The sequence below is a fragment of the Rattus norvegicus genome, chromosome 9 (genome assembly GCF_021556685.1).
Source record: "Rattus norvegicus strain SHRSP/BbbUtx chromosome 9, alternate assembly SHRSP_T2T, whole genome shotgun sequence".
Lineage (NCBI taxonomy): Eukaryota > Metazoa > Chordata > Mammalia > Rodentia > Muridae > Rattus > Rattus norvegicus.
Genome location: NC_141542.1, coordinates 4,476,433 through 4,496,864, shown reverse-complemented (window position 1 = coordinate 4,496,864; position 20,432 = coordinate 4,476,433). Strand labels below are relative to the sequence as shown.

Genomic DNA, 20,432 nt, shown 5'->3' with positions numbered 1-20,432 from the left:
ACTTTGAAAAAGTCTTAAAAGTTTCTTGTTCTTTCTCTGTGCAAAAAGCTGATAGTTTAGGAGATTGGCATCTGTAGCCTGGCAGCAAGGAATTAAGTAATGTGGCCTTTGATCTATCTCACCAGGAACTGCATTGCTCTAACTTTTAGTCTGCTTGTTGGAAGTCACAGGAAGAAAAAAAGGAAGGAATGGATACGGAAAATGTGGTACATTTACACAATGGAGTACTACCCAGCTATTAAAGCCAATGACTTCATGAAACTCTTAGGGAAATAGATGGAACTAGAAAATATCAACCTGAGTCAAATAATCCAATCACAAAAGATCATACATGATATGCGCTCACTGATAACTGGAAATTAGACCAAAAGCTAAGAATACCCAAGGTATACCTTTTGTGAATTGTAATTCACAAACTACATGAAGCTCAAGAAGAAGGAAGACCAAAGCGTGGATATTTCAGTCCTTCTTAGAAGTGGGAACAAAACACTCACAAGAGAAATACACAAAATATAGAGCAGAGACTGAAGAAAAGGCCATCCAGAGACTGCCCCACCTGCAGATCCATCCCACATCCAAACACCAAACCCAGACAACTTTGATGATGCCAAGAAGTGCATGCTCAGAGGGGCCTGATATAACTGTCTCCTGAGAGGCTCTGCCAGAGGACAAGAAATACAAAGGAGGATGTTCACAGCAAACTATTGGACTGAGCACAGGGACCCAAATGGAGTAGTTAGAGAAAGGACTGAAGAAGCTGAAGGAATTTTCAAACCTATAGGAAGAAAAGCAATATCAACTAACCAGACTCATCAGAGATCTCAGGGCTTAAACAGCAACCAAAGAGTACACATGGAGCGATCTATATCTGCAGCTGCATATGCATCAGTGGATGGCCTTATCTGGAATCAACAGGAAAAGAGGCCCTTGGTTCTGTGAAGACTCAATGCTCCACTGTAGGGGAATGCCTGGGAATGGGGGAGGGAAGGAGGGAGTCCTTGAGTGGATAAACAACCTCTTAGAAGCAGGGCATGGGAGGAGGGTATACAAGGTTGTAGAAGTTGAAACCAGGAGCAAGAATAACATTTGAAATGTAAGTAAATAAAATATCCACTATCCACTAAAAGTAAAATAAGAAATGTAGGGCGCCCTCCTGTGGTGAACAACGGTACTGCACATGCACAGACTTTGCACCTGGCATCAGTTGGCCGGTAATATGCTAATGAGGGAGCAGCACCATGCTAATAAGATAACTGGTGCTCCGCCAATCCCTGAAGGACAATTTGCCTAGCCTCAGCCTGCTGTGTATATAAGGCAAGCGCTTGAGGTCCCCCTGTTCCTGTTCAAGAAAGCTGTACAGTAAACGCTTTGCTGGAAAAGGATCCTGGTGTCCGCATGCGTTCTTGCTGGCGAGACGATAGCTCGGGACATTTGGTGCCGAAACCCGGAAAAAATCGCCTCACCATCGCCGGCGCCGAGGAGACCCTCCGTTCCCGGAGAGGATTCAGAATTGCAGGACGAAGGTAAGCTCTGAGAGGCATGTTTAGTCTTGATCTCTCTCATCTTTCTCCCCCATTAGAAGATGCGGTGGAAGCTTTTGTTATTGTTTTGGCAGCGCTCATTCTTTTTCTTTTGTTTTTTCATTTTGCGGCTGCCGCCAGGCACCGTCAGAAATCGTGCCCAGAAGATGAGAAATGCCGCCCAACAGTAATAGCATGACAAGGCGTTAGAGGAGTTACAGGACAGCATGTCAGAAACAGAGTGAGGTGAAAGATTAGAAGCTTTAAGAAGGAAAGGTGCACCTAAGAAAAGAGGCCCTTCCAAGGACCTTGGATCCTAGGAAGCGAGAGATAGGGGAAAGGACGCCCTGGGAGGCAAACAGGGGAAGGAGAAGAAAACCCTGAAAAAAAGCCTTTATCCGGTAGAGGAGTTAGAGGCTTTGGGGCTTGATAGTTCAGAAACAGATGAGCTTAGCCCCTCTGAGGAAGAGGATTTAGAAGATGAGGCAGCTCGCTATGAAGAAGAAAGATATGGGCCTAGGTGGAGAGCCACTGTGAAGAAACCGAACGTTATGGATCCTTTGTGGGCAAGGCTGGTAATTTTGTTTATTTTTTTCTTTGTGTGGGAAGCTGTTACAGTCGTTAGGACACGTCAGAGTGTCCTTGCAGAGCAACAAGAAAGTATGTCGGAGGGAGAAAAGGTCTCAAAAGAAAAAAAGAAAAGAAAAGGAGATAAAAGGAATACAGTATTTTGGGAGAAAAATTTTGTCTTTGTGCTTGTAAAAGGTGTGATTAGGCTCTGGAAACTTCACAGAGTCATACTGATCAGACTTGATAGAGGTAGACTGCCTGAAAAATTTATTCAGGAGAATCAAACAAAAAGATATCTCAATTCTAAACTTTTGTCTTCAAAGTTGTATTTTACAGAGTGTGCCTACTTGGATTCCTGGTCTCAAGGACTTTCAGCTGGGACCAGTCAGGACACATCAGCTACAGCATTAGTTTCATTTTTCCTACCCCCTACCCCCAAGGACATCTCAACGCCCATGCACAGCTTGATGGAGTTAATGTAATTGGGTTGTGAGTGGAAATATTCAGGACTGTGTTTCACTTCCATACCATTTGTGAATGTCAGTCGTGCTGCTCAGATATCCCGTATTATATCTCAGTATCTTACAGGAATTTGGTTTCAACACGTTGATGGACTAGTCCGGGAATTGAGACAATCCATCGTCCATATCAACTCCACTTGAGTGGATGGTCACCGTGGAAGTGGTGGGAAAGGGGAAATCCTACCTCTCTGCTGACTCCTATTGGAATCTGGGTCCCTTTGGTGGGACACCATCTAGTTTTTCCCCTCTGTCTATTATCTGTCCTTGGTGCATCAAGCTGTCCATGTATGTCAGTTTATGTCTGTGTTTTTTGTTTCTTGTTGCTTAAATGTTTTATGTTTCATGTTCAAAAGAGAAAATGGAAAAAAAAACTTTATCTGCTGGTCGTTCACACCTTGATTTGATTTTAACTCGTTTCAAAAAAGGAACAAATGAATAAAAAGCTGTTCAATCAGCCCTTGGAGCCTTGCACCTGTAGTAGGAGCCTGGGTCAGCTGGAGAAGCTACCCGGGGATGAGCGTCTGCCTGAGCTGATTATTAGACTTAGCAGGTGACAAGGTGCTTCTCTTAAAATCACAGCTAGAAAAGTCATAATGGTGTTTGGTCTAAATATTGAAGATATGTGTAGCCACTTCAATTTTGTTTCTGATTGGTTCTAAATGTATAATTATTCTCTACATGCCTTGGTTATGGACTATTGGCTTTTATGTTATTGGATATGGCTAAAAAATGTAACATTGGTAACAGAAAGTTGAGAAAAAAAGTGTAACATTGTTAACAAAGTTGACATAAAACTGTTAATTTGGATAGAGTTATTCTAGACAACATGTGGCATGAGTCAATGTAGGGAAACAGGTCTAAATTGAGATAATATTTTTATGGAACTCTTATTCTATAAACCAGGCTTCTAAAAGAATTTAGGGCAATGTCTCTTTGTTGAGGTATTGGAGACCGCACCATCATGCGTTCATATGTAAGAATTGACAGTCGAACCTTGTATAGACTCGGTGTCTTGGAGACTGGATTTTGGAGACTAGATTGTTTGTTGGAGTTTGAGTTTTGCTTTCCAAAGTTGTTTGCCCCTTTTGCCATTAGATAAGAATCAGACTGCAGCGTGGTTTAATTTGCCACGGGATTCATCTGGGCCCTGTAAAAGCTGAATGCCACCTGGATTTCTGGCTGGTGGCCGGCCAGACAGGGCAGGCCTACGCTGTCTCTACAGCCAAAGAAATTGGACTAGTGAATTTGACAATTTGATGGAGCAGCTGCGTGTGGCCATTGTAACCGTGAATTCCACAAGAGTTGATGCTTCTTTCACAGAGGGACTATCTTCATGGATCACCAATGCTTTCTCCCCTTTTTAAGGAGTGGGCAGGCATGTTTGCCTGGGAAGCTATTGTCCTCCTCGGATGCGGAGTAGGTCTCTGGCTTATCGGCCATTTAAAAAAGAGAACATGCCAGACACAAAGTGGTTGTTTACCAGGCTATGACCACCATTAAAAATGGTGCTTCTCCCAACATATGACTGGCCTCTTTGAAAGATTAAGAGTTCGCCCTAGATCATTTTTGCCACTGTCATGTGGAGTCATTGTATCCAGAGACGGGCAACTTTCCTCGAGCTTGGACCAACCTAAGACATGGGGCCCGGTGGCGATAGGTTAACTCTATGATGGGTAAGGCCGGGTTTGGATGAGAACGACCTAAGACAGGAGCAATGACAAGACTGACATGACACCCAGATCTAGACCAGTCATTTTATTAAACAAAAAAGGGGGAGAATGTACAGTGCCCTCCTGTGGTGAACAACAGTACTGCGCATGCGCAGGCTTTGCACCTGGCATCAGTTGGCCGGTAATAGGCTAATGAGGGAGCAGCACCATGCTAACAAGATAACTCATGCTCTGCCAATCCCTGAAGGACAATTAGCATAGCCTCAGCCTGCTGTCTATATAAGGCGAGTGCTTGAGGTCCCCCTGTCCCTGTTGAAGAAAGCAGTACAGTAAACACTTTGCTGCAAAAGGATCCTGGTGTCCGCGTGCATTCTTGCTGGCGAGACGATAGCACAGGACAGGTGCCTATTTCTGTGTGTGTGCCCGAAGTTCATGTTGAGTGTCTTGATTTTGTATTGTAACACACTTCTTTGTGTGACTCATCTCTCTCAAGCTTTGGGGATTGCAGGTACACACCATCAAGACCAGCTTTTCATAGGTTCTGGGGATTTAGCTCCAGCCCTCCTTTTTTTCAACAACACTCCCCTACCTCTCTAGCCCCAGAGTAATGAGATGTTATAGGAAAAATAGGAGAATTCAGCAAATAGATAGGAGTGACAAGATCCTCATGAATTTTCCTGCTGCTGTCCACAAGCAACTCCTGTTGAGTCCTTCTCCCAGACTCCTTGTGTTTTTCCTGTTGCTGAACACGAACAGCATTTGCTGAGCTCTCTTCAAGACCAATGTATAAATAACTCAATTCGATGATAGAAATTTCCAAAGAGATATCCATAGAGAATGGTAGAACTTTAAATTTAACTGTCTTCTATAGAAACTTAATTTCAAAATTTTCTAACTTCATCCTGCCTTTTCAGTGACATGACTTTCAAGCCCTTCCAGTTCTTTCTCTGATTCCTTAAACAGGGGTCCTGTTCTTTGCTGCTGGCATTCGCCTTTGTATTTGCTGTATTCCTGCTGTGTCTCTCAGGAGAGATCTACATCGGGCTCCTGTCTGCCTGTACTTCTTTGCTTCATCCATCTTGTCTAATTGGGTGGCTGTATATGTATAGGCCACATGTGGGGCAGGCTCTGAATGGGTATTCCTTCTGTCTCTGTTTTAATCTTTGCCTCTCTATTCCCTGCCAAGGGTATTCTTGTTCCCCTTTAGAAGAAGGAGTGAAGCATTAACATTTTGATCATCCATCTTGAGTTTCATGTATTCTAGGCATCTAGGGTAATTCAAGCCTTTGGGCTAATAGCCACTTATTAATGAGTGCATACCATGTGTGTTTTTCTGTGATTGGGTTACCTCACTCATGATGATGTTTTCCAGTCCAACCATTTGCCTATGAATTTAATAAAGGCATTGGTTTTGATAGCTGAGTAATATTCCATTGTGTAGATGTACCACATTTTCTGTATCCAGTCCTCTTAAACTCACTCCTCTTAATTGCTTCCTCCGCCACAAGTCTGTGTTGTCCTGAGGCAGTCTATTTTCTGGTTCTTCTTTTCAAAATTTACATGTGGTGAAAGGATAATAAAAAGAAATTATATCAGACAGGATTGGCAAGTCAAATAGCTTCTCTAATCATAAAAGTCTTAGAAAAAATAAAAAGTATGTTAGGAGAATGGTGTGAGGAAGTAAAATTTTCCAAATATTTGCTTGCAAGTGTGAGAGCCTAAGTTTAAACTCCCAAAACTAATGAAAATCAGGTTTGACAATATATATCTCTAATCCCAGTGTTGCTATCATAAAATGAGAGAAAGGACAGGAGAATCACAGAAGGTCTTGGGACAGTTACATTGCTGTATATAGAAAATACACTGTCTCAAAAAATGTAAAGGAAATGACATCTGAAATTGTCCTCTGATGTCTACAAGTTAGTAAATTTGTCATGTACATTCCCACTCTCACACATATGAATGCCGTACACACACACACACACACACACACACACACACACACACATGCACACTCACATGCTCATACCTAATAAACACAGAGAAATAAAAAATTTAAATTTTCCCAGTCTGGCTTGGCCATATAAAAGACTGTTTGACTTGGTTTACACCCCAGGAACTGAGCCAGCAAGTTGGCAGCTTCTGGTAGTGATGATCATTGCTGTAGGTATAAGGCTTGTTTACATAATAATGTAAGGATTTTCCTCATGCTAAGGTTAATTACTCCATAGTAATCATGGAGATAACGTGACTCTGGGAGGCCTTGGGAAAGATCTCTGAATATATGAATTCAAGAATATGTAATTCCTTAACTTTGCAAGATATAAGCATTCAATATGACTTGTAAAAGGAGCTGTGTAGACTGAGAAAATCAGAGGAAGCTGGACTATAAGCCAGCTTGTCATACAGATACAAAGACAGGCAGATTCCTGAGACCATGATCAGCCTGAGAAATAGTTAGGTTAATCCAGGCATAGTAAAAAAATCATAATATCAGGATGGTATCCCACACAGTGAGCTCATTATCTGTGCTTACAAAAAAAGGCAGGTCTATGGACTTATTTGCACTGTTTAAAAAAATGTTTTGTTCTAAGAATGAATCTGCTGGTGTCATGGGAAACATGGGACACTGATTAATGAGATAATCAAAAGAGAATCTCAGATATTAACTGAATTGTTATTTCAACAGAAGATTAGCTATTTGATCTACAAGACATGAATTTTATGTAATTGCAGGAGAAAATTTTCTCTAGAGGGAGAAGTCTGGAAACTTGTTGAGAGCAAACATAGGCCATCAGCTTTTAACTTAAAATTTGCCTTCAAGTTTGTTTGTTTTTTTTCCACCTCTCTTAAACGTCCCTCCTCTAAGGAACTCATCTCCCATCGGAGGCTGGTCTTTGGCATAAATTAAAGTTTGATGTTGAAGAAGAGATATGGCATTAAATAGATTGGACAGATGATTAGGCTACCTACTCTCACCTACAATGTCAAGCTGTGGCTGACATTTGACAACCATACTTGCATGTGTGTAAACCTCTGCATTTTCCAGCATATTGTCGGTAATGCTGATATGTGCTCCTTCTATTCTCACATAGAAAGTTACTAGGTGCATGTCCTGGCACATTCAATCACAACCTGCTTTGTATAACAAAATATCAAAGCCACATAATGAAACTTTCTTTTTGTTGTAAGCCTAGACAAATGATGCTCCAACATACAACAAAGAGAAATGATCCACTATGTTTATAGCAGACTTATTTATAATATCCAAAAGCTGGAAAAAAACCCAGATGCCCTGGGATCCAACAGAGGAATAGATACAGAAAATGTGGTACATCTACACCATGAAGTACTACTCAGCTATCAAAAACAATGACTTGATGAAATTCGTTGATGAAATGGATGGAATCAGAAAATATCATCCTGAGTGAGGTAACCCAATCATGAAAAAACACACATTGTATGCATTCATTGAGAAGTAGATATTAGTCTAAACACTTGAATTACCCAAGAAACAGTCCACAGACCACATGAAACTCAAAAAGAAGGGTAAGTAAAGTGAGGATTGTTTAGTCCTTCTTAAAAGAGGGAACAGAAATATTCATAGGAGGAAACATGGAGACAAAGTCTGGAGCAGAGACAGAAAGAATGGCCATTCAGAGCTTGCCCCACCTGTGGAATCTAGCATATATATATGTATCTAGACAAAATCTAGACAATATTGATGAAGCCTAGAAGTGCATGTGGACAATAGCCTACAGTTGTCTCCTGAGAAGCTCAGGCAGAACCTGACAAATACAGAGGCAAATGTTAGCACCAAACCATTGAACTGAGAAGGTGACCCCAAGTGGAGGAGTTAGAGAAAGGATTGAAGGAGCTGAAGGGTTTTGGACCCCCATAAGAATAACAATACCAACCAACCAGAGTTCCCAATGACGAAACCACTGCCCAAAGACTACACATGGACAGACCCATGGCTCCAGTTACATATTTAGTAGTGGATGGCCTTGCTGAACACCAACGGAAGGAGAAGCCCTTGGTCCTGCCAAGGTTGGCCCCCCATTGTAAGGGAATTTCAGGGGGTTTGGGCAGGAAGCAGGTGTCTGCTAGTATATTAGCTCAAGAAGAAGGGGAGGGGGATGAGGTAGGGGGCTTATGACCAGAAAACAGCGAAATGGAATAACATTCAAAATGCAAATTATAAATATCCTATTAGAAAAAGAAACTAAATGATGTCAAAAAATTAAAAAAAGGAAAAGGAAAACAAAGTTTATTGGGAATCTTGGAAGAGAATGTCCTCAAATGGGATGGAATGGGAGGGTAAATCTAGGAATAGTTATACAGCATACTTGGACATACAATTCCACTAAAAAGTTTTCTTAAAGTCACATTAATAGCAATACAGTCATTTAGATGTTTGTAAACTCTCTAACATTGACTTGAATCAGAAAGTGTGATGGTTACTATGTGGTGGCTACTTGACAAGATCTAGAATTGTCTTAAAGACAAATCACTGGGTGTGTCAGTGGGGAGGAGTTTCAAGATTATTAAAATTGGAAAGACCTATCATAAATGTCGGTGACAACATCCCATAGGACTGAACCCTAGAATGAATAAAAATAAACTGACCTGAACATGGAATCATCATTGTCTGCTAGATAACCAAGGACACAGTGGCACCAACTGCTTAATACTCCTGGAGCCATTCCTTCTGTGCCTTGATAGACTGTATCTACTGATATGGTATCAAACAGAACAAACCTTTTCTTCTTTATGTCGTTCTTGCTAGGTATTTTGTATAGCAAAAAGACAAATAATAAGAACAAAAGAAAAGTGATGTGGGAGGATCATTGAGATTAGAATCTCATGCTTCGTCTACTGTCCCATGTCGTGTGGTATTTTCCAGTTTCTCAGGACTTTAGACAGGTGTTGTTTGGAAGATTAAATGACATATATTTAAAAAGTAGCCCCAGTCTTGTTCAGTTATCAATCTTCCATATATTGGGAATATTACCTTTGACATAATCAGGATTCTCTCACCGATGTTCTCTGTAATTGGCAGGGAGCAGGTATCTGCTAGTATATTAGCTCAAGAAAAGTTCTCCTTCTTCATAGTTTGGCTTAAGAGTTAATGCTCACGGCCACTGCAGAGAGCCCGTGGGCAGCACCCCACGAGCGAACTTGAGCCTCGGGACCACAGGTAAGACCAACTTTTCTGCTGCAAGAAAGCTGCCTGGTGAGCTCGGGACACACGGAGGCAGAATTCCTCTAGGACCAGACAAGTCCTGTGTTTACCGGGAGTCCCACACCCGTGGATCCCGGCCCGCAGCAGCTCTCTGCTCCCAGACCCCATGAGAGAGAGACCCAACCGCCTGGTCAGGTGGGCACTCCTGAGGCTGCAGAGCTGAAGAGACCACCAACACGGCCCACCCCGGCCCACATCCCTGGCCCAAGAGGAAACTGTATAAGGCCTCTGGCCTCCCGTGGGTGAGGGCCCAGGAGCGGCAGGACCCCTGCCTGAGACACCGCTGGAACCTGAAGGAAACAGACCGGATAAACAGTTCTCTGCACCCAAATCCCGTGGGAGGGAGAGCTAAACCTTCAGAGAGGCAGACAAGCCTGGGAAACCAGAAGAGACTGCTCTCTGCACACACATCTTGGATGCCAGAGGAAAACACCAAAGGCCATCTGGAACCCTGATGCACTGAAGCTCCCGGAAAGGGTGGCGCAGATCTTCCTGGTTGCTGCCACCACAGAGAGCCAGAAGGCAGCACCCCGCGAGCGAACTTGAGCCTCAGGACCACAGGTAAGACCAACTTTTCTGCTGCAAGTGACCTGCCTGGTGAACTCAAGACACAGGCCCACAGGAACAGCTGAAGACATGTAGAGAGGAAAAACTACATGCCCGAAAGAAGAACACTCTGTCCCCATAACTGACTGAAAGAGAGGGAAACAGGTCTACAGCACTCCTGACACACAGGCTTATAGGACAGTCTGGCCACTGTCAGAAATAGCAGAACAAAGTAACACTAGAGATAATCTGATCGCGAGAGGCAAGCGCAGGAACCCAAGCAACAGAAAGCAAGACTACATGTCATCATCGGAGCCCAATTCTCCCACCAAAACAAACATGGAATATCCAAACACACCAGAAAAGCAAGATCTAGTTTCAAAATCATATTTGATCATGATGCTGAAGGACTTCAAGAAAGACGTGAAGAACTCCCTTAGAGAACAAGTAGAAGCCTACAAAAAGGAATCACAAAAATGCCTGAAAGAATTCCAGGAAAACATAATTAAACAAGTAGAAGGCCATAGAGAGGAGTCACAAAAATCCCTGAAAGAATTCCAGGAAATCATAAATAAACAAGTAGAAGCCCATAGAGAGGAGTCACAAAAATCCCTGAAAGAATTCCAGGAAAACACAATCAAACAGTTGAAGGAATTAAAAATGGAAATAGAAGCAATCAAGAAAGAACACAGGGAAACAACACTGGATGTAGAAAACCAAAAGAAGAGACAAGGAACTGTAGATTCAAGATTCACCAACAGAATACAAGAGATGGAAGAGAGAATCTCAGGAGCAGAAGATTCCATAGAAATCATTGACTCAACTCTCAAAGATAATGTAAAGCGGAAGAAGCTACTGGTCCAAAACATACAGGAAATCCAGGACTCAATGAGAAGATCAAACCTAAGGATAATAGGTATAGAAGAGAGTGAAGACTCCCAGCTCAAAGGACCAGTAAATATCTTCAACAAAATCATAGAAGAAAACTTCCCTAACCTAAAAAAAGAGATACCCATAGACATACAAGAAGCCTACAGAATTCCAAATAGATTGGACCAGAAAAGAAACACCTCCTGTCACATAATTGTCAAAACACCAAACGCACAAAATAAAGAAAGAATATTAAAAGCAATAAGGGAAAAAGGTCAAGTAACATATAAAGGCAGATCTATCAGAATCACACCAGACTTCTCGCCAGAAACTATGAAGGCCAGAAGATCCTGGACTGATGTCATACAGACCCTAAGAGAACACAAATGCCAGCCCAGGTTGCTGTAACCTGCAAAACTCTCAATTAACATAGATGGAGAAACCAAGATATTCCATGACAAAACCAAATTTACACAATACCTTTCTACAAATCCAGCACTACAAAGGATAATAAATGGTAAAGACCAACATAAGGAGGCAAGCTATACCCTAGAAGAAGCAATAAACTAATCGTCTTGGCAACAAAACAAAGAGAATGAAAGCACACAAACATAACCTCACATCCAAATATGAATATAACGGGAAGCAATAATCACTATTCCTTAATATCTCTCAACATCAATGGCCTCAACTCCCCAATAAAAAGAAATAGATTAACAAACTGGATACACAACGAGGACCCTGCATTCTGCTGCCTACAGGAAACACACCTCAGAGACAAAGACAGACACTACCTCAGAGTGAAAGGCTGGAAAACAACTTTCCAAGCAAATGGTCAGAAGAAGCAAGCTGGAGTAGCCATTCTAATATCAAATAAAGTCAATTTTCAACTAAAAGTCATTAAAAAAGATAAGGAAGGACACTTCATATTCATCAAAGGAAAAATCCACCAAGATGAACTCTCAATCCTAAATATCTATGCCCCAAATACAAGGGCACCTACATACGTAAAAGAAACCTTACAAAAGCTCAAAACACACATTGCACCTCACACAATAATAGTGGGAGATTTCAACACCCCACTCTCATCAATGGACAGATCATGGAAACAGAAATTAAACAGAGATGTAGACAGACTAAGAGAAGTCATGAGCCAAATGGACTTAACAGATATTTATAGAACATTCTATCCTAAAGCAAAAGGATATACCTTCTTCTCAGCTCCTCATGGTACTTTCTCCAAAATTGATCATATAATTGGTCAAAAAACGGGCCTCAACAGGTACAGAAAGATAGAAATAATCCCATGCGTGCTATCGGACTACCATGGCCTAAAACTGGACTTCAATAACAATAAGGGAAGAATGCCCACATATACGTGGAAATTGAACAATGCTCTACTCAATGATAACCTGGTCAAGGAAGAAATAAAGAAAGAAATTAAAAACTTTTTAGAATTTAATGAAAATGAAGGTACAACATACCCAAACTTATGGGACACAATGAAAGCTGTGCTAAGAGGAAAACTCATAGCGCTGTGTGCCTGCAGAAAGAAACAGGAAAGAGCATATGTCAGCAGCTTTACAGCACACCTAAAAGCTCTAGAACAAAAAGAAGCAAATACACCCAGGAGGAGTAGAAGGCAGGAAATAATCAAACTCAGAGCTGAAATCAATCAAGTAGAAACAAAAAGGACCATAGAAAGAATCAACAGAACCAAAAGTTGGTTCTTTGAGAAAATCAACAAGATAGATAAACCCTTAGCCAGACTAACAAGAGGACACAGAGAGCGCGTCCAAATTAACAAAATCAGAAATGAAAAGGGAGACATAACTACAGATTCAGAGAAAATTCTAAAAAAACATCAGATCTTACTATAAAAACCTATATTCAACAAAACTTGAAAAGCTACAGGAAATGGACAATTTCCTAGACAGATACCAGGTATCGAAGTTAAATCAGGAACAGATAAACCAGTTAAACAACCCCATAACTCCTAAGGAAATAGAAGCAGTCATTAAAGGTCTCCCAACCAAAAAGAGCCCAGGTCCAGACGGGTTTAGTGCAGAATTCTATCAGACCTTCAAAGAAGACCTCATACCAATATTATCCAAACTATTGCACAAAATTGAAACAGATGGATCACTACCGAATACCTTCTACAAAGGCACAATTACTCTTATACCTAAACCACACAAAGACACAACAAAGAAAGAGAACTTCAGACCAATTTCCCTTATGAATATCGACGCAAAAATACTCAATAAAATTCTGGAAAACCGAATTCAAGAGCACATCAAAACAATCATCCACCATGATCAAGTAGGCTTCATCCCAGGCATGCAGGGATGGTTTAATATACGGAAAACCATCAACATGATCCATTATATAAACAAACTGAAAGAACAAAACCACATGATCATTACATTAGATGCTGAGAAAGCATTTGAAAAATTCAACACCCCTTCATGATAAAAGTCCTGGAAAGAATAGGAATTCAAGGCCCATACCTAAACATAGTAAAAGCCATATACAGCAAACCAGTTGCTAACATTAAACTAAATGGAGAGAAACTTGAAGCAATCCCACTAAAATCAGGGACTAGACAAGGCTGCCCACTCTCTCCCTACTTATTCAATATAGTTCTTGAAGTTCTAGCCAGAGCAATCAGACAACAAAAGGAGATCAAAGGGATACAGATCGGAAAAGAAGAGGCCAAAATATCACTATTTGCAGATGATATGATAGTATATTTAAGTGATCCCAAAAGTTCCACCAGAGAACTACTAAAACTGATAAACAACTTCAGCAAAGTGGCTGGGTATAATATTAACTCAAATAAATCAGTAGCCTTCCTCTATACAAAAGAGAAACAAGCTGAGAAAGAAATTAGGGAAACGACACCCTTCATAATAGACCCAAATAATATAAAGTACCTCGGTGTGACTTTAACCAAGCAAGTAAAAGATCTGTACAATAAGAACTTCAAGACACTGAGGAGAGAAATTGAAGAAGACCTCAGAAGATGGAAAGATCTCCCATGCTCATGATTGGCAGGATTAATATAGTAAAAATGGCCATTTTACCAAAAGCAATCTACAGATTCAATGCAATCCCCATCAAAATGCCAATCCAATTCTTCAAAGAGTTAGACAGAACAATTTGCAAATTCATCTGGAATAACAAAAAACCCATGATAGCTAAAGCTATCCTCAACAATAAAAGGACTTCAGGGGGAATCACTATTCCTGAACTCAAGCAGTATTACAGAGCAATAGTGATAAAAACTGCATGGTATTGGTACAGAGACAGACAGATAGACCAATGGAATAGAATTGAAGACCCAGAAATGAACCCACACACCTATGTTCACTTGATTTTTGACAAAGGAGCCAAAACCATCCAATGGAAAAAAGATAGCATTTTCAGCAAATGGTGCTGGTTCAACTGGAGGGCAACATGTAGAAGAATGCAGATCGATCCATGCTTATCACTCTGTACAAAGCTTAAGTCCAAGTGGATCAAGGACCTCCACATCAAACCAGACACACTCAAACTAATAGAAGAAAAACTAGGGAAGCATCTGGGACACATGGGCACTGGAAAAAATTTCCTGAACAAAACACCAATGGCTTACACTCTAAGATCAAGAATCGACAAATGGGATCTCATAAAACTGCAAAGCTTCTCTAAGGCAAAGGACACTGTGGTTAGGACAAAACGGCAACCAACAGATTGGGAAAAGATGTTTACCAATCCTACAATAGATAGAGGCCTTATATCCAACATATACAAAGAACTCAAGAAGTTAGACCGCAGGGAAACAAATAACCCTATTAAAAAATGGGGTTCAGAGCTAAACAAAGAATTCACAGCTGAGGAATGCCGAATGGCTGAGAAACACCTAAAGAAATGTTCAACATTTTTAGTCATAAGGGAAATGCAAATCAAAACATCCCTGAGATTTCACCTCACACCAGTGAGAATGGCTAAGATCAAAAACTCAGGTGACAGCAGATGCTGGCGAGGATGTGGAGAAAGAGGAACACTCCTCCATTGTTGGTGGGATTGCAGACTGATACAACCATTCTGGAAATCAGTCTGGAGTTTCCTCAGAAAATTGGACATTGAACTGCCTGAGGATCCAGCTATACCTCTCTTGGGCATATACCCAAAAGATGCCTCAACATATAAAAGAGACACGTGCTCCACTATGTTCATCGCAGCCTTATTTATAATAGCCAGAAACTGGAAAGAACCCAGATCCCCTTCAACAGAGGAATGGATACAGAAAATGTGGTACATCTACACAATGGAATATTACTCAGCTATCAAAAACAACGAGTTTATGAAATTCGTAGGCAAATGGTTGGAACTGGAAAATATCATCCTGAGTGAGCTAACTCAATCACAGAAAGACATACATGGTATGCACTCATTGATAAGTGGCTATTAGCCCAAATGCTTGAATTACCCTAGATCCCTAGAACAAACGAAACTCAAGACGGATGATCAAAATGTGAATGCTTCACTCCTTCTTTAAATGAGGAAAAAGAATACCCTTGGCAGGGAAGGGAGACGCAAAGATTAAAACAGAGACTGATGTAACACCCATTCAGAGCCTGCCCCACATGTGGCCCATACATATACAGCCACCCAATTAGACAAGATGGATGAAGCAAAGAAATGCAGACCGACAGGAGCCGGATGTAGATCGCTCCTGAGAGACACAGCCAGAATACAGCAAATACAGAGGCAAATGCCAGCAGCAAACCACTGAACTGAGAATAGGACCCCCATTGAAGGAATCAGAGAAAGAACTGGAAGAGCTTGAAGGGGCTCGAGACCCCATATGTACAACAATGCCAAGCAACCAGAGCTTCCAGGGACTAAGCCACTACCCAAAGACTATACATGGACTGACCCTGGACTCTGACCTCATAGGTAGCAATGAATATCCTAGTAAGAGCACCAGTGGAAGGGGAAGCCCTGGGTCCTGCTAAGACTGAACCCCCAGTGAACTAGACTGTGGGGGGGAGGGCGGCAATGGGGGAAGGGTTGGGAGGGGAACACCCATAATGAAGGAGAGGGGGGAGGGGGATGTTTGCCCGGAATCCGGGAAAGGGAATAACACTCGAAATGTATATAAGAAATACTCAAGTTAATAAAAAAAAAAAAAAGGAATTTGGACTGCAAAATGCATGTCGTGTAAGAAGTGATGGGACTCTACCAAAGATAAAGGAGAACTATTAGGTAGAATAAATATGACCGGATATAGTTAAAAATCCTTTCTTGCTCATAAAAATGCACAGTATCAACTCTATGATACCTTTTTTTTAAATAATAGATGATATGTAATTCTATGTAGGTTGGAAAATGGTAGGAAAAATGTCCAAACAATTGGATAACTATAGAATGCTCAAATGTCAAAGAGCAGTGATATCTAGGAAGGATCCATGCGTTATCTCTGGGTAATAAAATTGTAATTTCATAAAAAAAAGAGTTAATGCTCACTGAATAGCAATTGTGATGCCAAAAGAATGAGACCATTGCCTGCATGGTGTTTGCAGCAAGAAACCCAAGAGAACTGAATGTGGTACTCAGCTTACTTTCTGTTTTTCCTGTGTCTGGGATTCTAACCCATAGTAACACTAACATTTTGAGTAATTCTTCCTATAGTTAGCCTAATCTGGAAAAGCCCCCATAGAAACACCTTCAGATTTGTCCCCAGAGTATTTCAAGAGCATGTTGAGTTGGCTATCTGTATTATGCTGTCAATGAAGCACATGTGTTATATTGAATTGAATAACTACAATCCATGTGCTTGTAGAAATAAACTTGTTTGTAATGCGTTGGCTGACTCACCAAAGCAATGGTTCTTTGAAATAAACTGTTTGTAAGTTTAGAGGGAAGGAACACAGTGTGCTGGCCACTATCTGGTTGACAATTTAGAGCAACACTGCTCCAAATCAAAGGCACTTCATATTCTAAATGACACTCAGCAGGTTATATCTGATCTGTGTTAGTTTGCCATGCATAATTAGAAATAAAAAGAGATAGAAAGTGACTTAGTGGTAATGTGCTTGGTGAGCAAGTCTGGAGACCTGTGTTGAACCCCTAATCCCTGTAAAGATGGAATGAGAACTGACTACATCAAGCTGCCTTCTGAACTATACCTATGTAGCATGACATGTGCACCTAAACACACACACACACACACACACACACCATATATATTTACATACACACACCATATACATTTACACACACACACCATATACATTTACACACACACATACACACCATACACACAGACACACAGACACACACACACAATAACAGTTGTAAATAAATAAAATTTAAAAAGTATTTCCTTTTGATTTTTGTAATTCATGGATTATATATGCTACATGTGTAGAATAAAATAAAGGAGAAAGTTGGTTTGGTCAAGTTCTTGCCTTGCAAGGATGAGGACCAGAGATAATTCTCTCAGAACCCACACAAAAAACAAAAGCTGGTCATATTGGTGTGTACTTATAATCCATTTGTTGGAAGTAGAGATAAACAGACCACAAAGCTCTCTGGCCAGTCAGATTAATTTATATACCTGTTTCCAGGCCAGTAAAAGACACTGACTGTCCCCAAAAGTAGGAGATAATGTTGCTGACACCTGAGAAAAGAGACGCAGTTTCAGATGCTGGCTTCTGCATGCAGAAACACCTATAGGCCTGCACATACAATCTGTGTGAAGAGAAAGAAATAGAAACGTAGACAGAGAAGATGAACCTTAAATCAAATTTGCAATTGTTATCTCAGAGCTAAATATTCTCATGTTGAGTACAAAAAATGTTCTAGTTACAGACATTTAAAGCATACAGTGGCATAGGTAGATCACTCCATAAGGAGATAGTGCTGTTCAGCTAAACTCACAGCATCCTAAGGCATGAGCTTAAGGCACCTTTGGGGAGCTGACAGGCCGAGGAGCTCAATTTTGCAGTCTGATCTTAGACGTAAAGGGCAATCTCTGGTACCCAGCACTGCCCAATGACTCACATTCCATTTTGCTTAAAAATGTGCTTATAAAATTTTTATCTGATGCTCTGTATTACTGTTGTGAAATATTAAATGTTAATAAATTATTCAACCCAATGGAAAATACTGCAAATATTCTGGAATTTTATCAAGTGACTCTTGAGTGATGGGTCATTTAAAGACTATTTATGAGCAGAACCCTCTCATAAAGACTTCCATTCATTTTTCTCCCCATATATGACCTTATATTCTGGAATTTGAGCTGCAAATAAATATGCAAAGAATCAGCGTTTGGTAGTCAAGTGCTTTAAATATTTGGAGAGGAGTGTGATCGAGATATAAAATCCCCCTATGGTAAGAAACAAGAGATCTGAGCAAAACCAGGCCCAAATTTTGAAAAAACTGAAACTGTACGAGATGGTCTCCAAAATGTCCTTTACTCTTGATCCTTTTGGACACGGGTTGTGGTTAGGGAAGCTAGATGATAGCTATGAATAGATGTCTAAGTAAGTAGGTGTGTCTGTTTTCATGAGAGGTTAGGGGGATGCCAGAGAGCAAGTAAAACTGGAAGACAAACCCCGCTCATTTTAAGATTAGCTTTAAAGATGATATCAGTACATGAGCACATTTAGCCAAAGGTATTTGTTCACAGCCACAAAAGTATCGAATATAGATACCATATACATACCGTGGATGTCCCACTTTAGACTCATCCCTCCTATTTGTGGGTCTTCATGAGGGAGGAACTTCGTGTACAGATGAAAGCCATGGGCTTACCATCTTAACGTATGTAAGAGGCAGGGGCATATGGGGTTGCACAGGGAGCCAAAAACAGAGTATACTAGTAATGATCTAAGAAAGCACTTCTGAGCCCACTCACCCACAAATCCATCTTCACCAATTTGCTCTGCCTCACCAATACAGGGTGATACTCTCACGCAAATCAAAATATTTACCCTCTTAACATGCTTGGACTCTATTCATTAGGAAACTCATTATTTTCTAATTTATTGTGATGGAAAACTTGCTTTATATTTTTTACAATTGTCAAAATTAAGGTTTAAGTCTAAGCTCCCTCTGCCTATAATAGTGTTCTCCCACCCCCTCTGGAGCTGGGGACCGAACCGAGGGCTTTGGGCTTGCTAGGCAAGCGCCCTACATCTGAGCTAAATCCCCAACCCATAGTCGTCTTAAATATGTACACAGTACATACAGTACAGTACAGTTGATACAAGTGCTTTCAGAGACCCTTCCCAGATTAACTGCCCTCAAAGACACTGACCAGCTCCCTGTTTATTGAGATTGATCTTGTATCCAGAAGCCTAGTCTCTGTCTCTGTCTCAGTCTCTGTCTCTGTCTCTGTCTCTCTCTCTCTCTCTCTCTCTCTCTCTCTCTCTCTCTCTGTGTTTCTGTCTCTCTGTCTCCATCACTCTCTCTGTCTCTCTGTCTCTTGGTATCTGTCTCCCTCTCTCCCTGTCTGTCTCTGTTTCTGTCTCTCTCTGTTTCTCTCTCTGTTTCTCTCTCTGTTTCTCTCTCTCTCTCTCTCTCTCTCTCTCTCTCTCTCTCTCTCTCTCTGTGTGTGTGTGTGTGTGTGTGTGTGTTATTAAGTGTCTAGGTGCATGTGCACATATGCTTACATGAATGTGGAGATTAGAGGTCCACTTAAGCTATCATTCCAAAGGAGCCATCCACCTTCTTCCTGAGACAGTCTCTTAGAAACATAAACACGCCAAAATGTACTAGACAGGCTAACCAGGGATCTCCAAAAGTCCTTCTATCTCTGCCACTCCAACAATAAGTCAATGATGTTCTCTACTCATTACGGAGAGAAAGCTCCATTCCAGAATAATTAAGAGCTAATTAGCCCCAGATGCTTCGGATTACACTGACCAAGTTGACCCTAAAATGGATGTCATGTCCAGGAACAGAAATGCTTGTTTCACATTTTATGCACTTGGTGCAACACACAGGAATTCGAAAACTAGAGAACAGAAGTGTGAGGATAAGATTTTCTTTGTTAAGCACATAGGGAGCCAAAGGTTCATGAATGGATCTCAGTGCTGGGGACCATTTTAAGCAAACAAGGTATTCAGAGTGGGATCTATACTCTTCGGAGTGGCTCTCTTTCTTTGTGTCTCTTAAGTTTTGCTTTGCTAGGGAAGTGACTCAACTTGTTGCCACCCCTCAGTGAGCTGATATTCCATTGGTATGGGTTTTGTCATTCCTCTTGTCTCTCTCAGTCAGCAAGTATTCAGGAAAGTAGGATTCCTTCCTCCCTAGGGAATGAAAGCTAATGGATGTCTAATTCAATAGTTCTCATATTGTAAAGTGCTGGTTACTAAAAAGCTATTTCAGAGGATTCAGTGGAGACATTTCCACCCACATTCCCCTGAGAAAAATCTCCATTTATGCCAAATCCTACATGCTTAATTGGGTCGGTGGGTTTGCAGGTCAAAGG

At 41.0% G+C, this 20,432-nt stretch overlaps 1 long non-coding RNA gene across 1 annotated transcript; it reads left to right on the top strand.

The window, feature by feature from the left end:
- Positions 1-394: 394 nt before the first annotated feature.
- LOC148003234 (uncharacterized) lies at positions 395-4,633 on the top strand. The gene is made up of 2 exons (XR_015629281.1): positions 395-1,523; positions 2,414-4,633. It is a non-coding gene; the product is annotated as an uncharacterized LOC148003234 (long non-coding RNA).
- Positions 4,634-20,432: the final 15,799 nt, after the last annotated feature.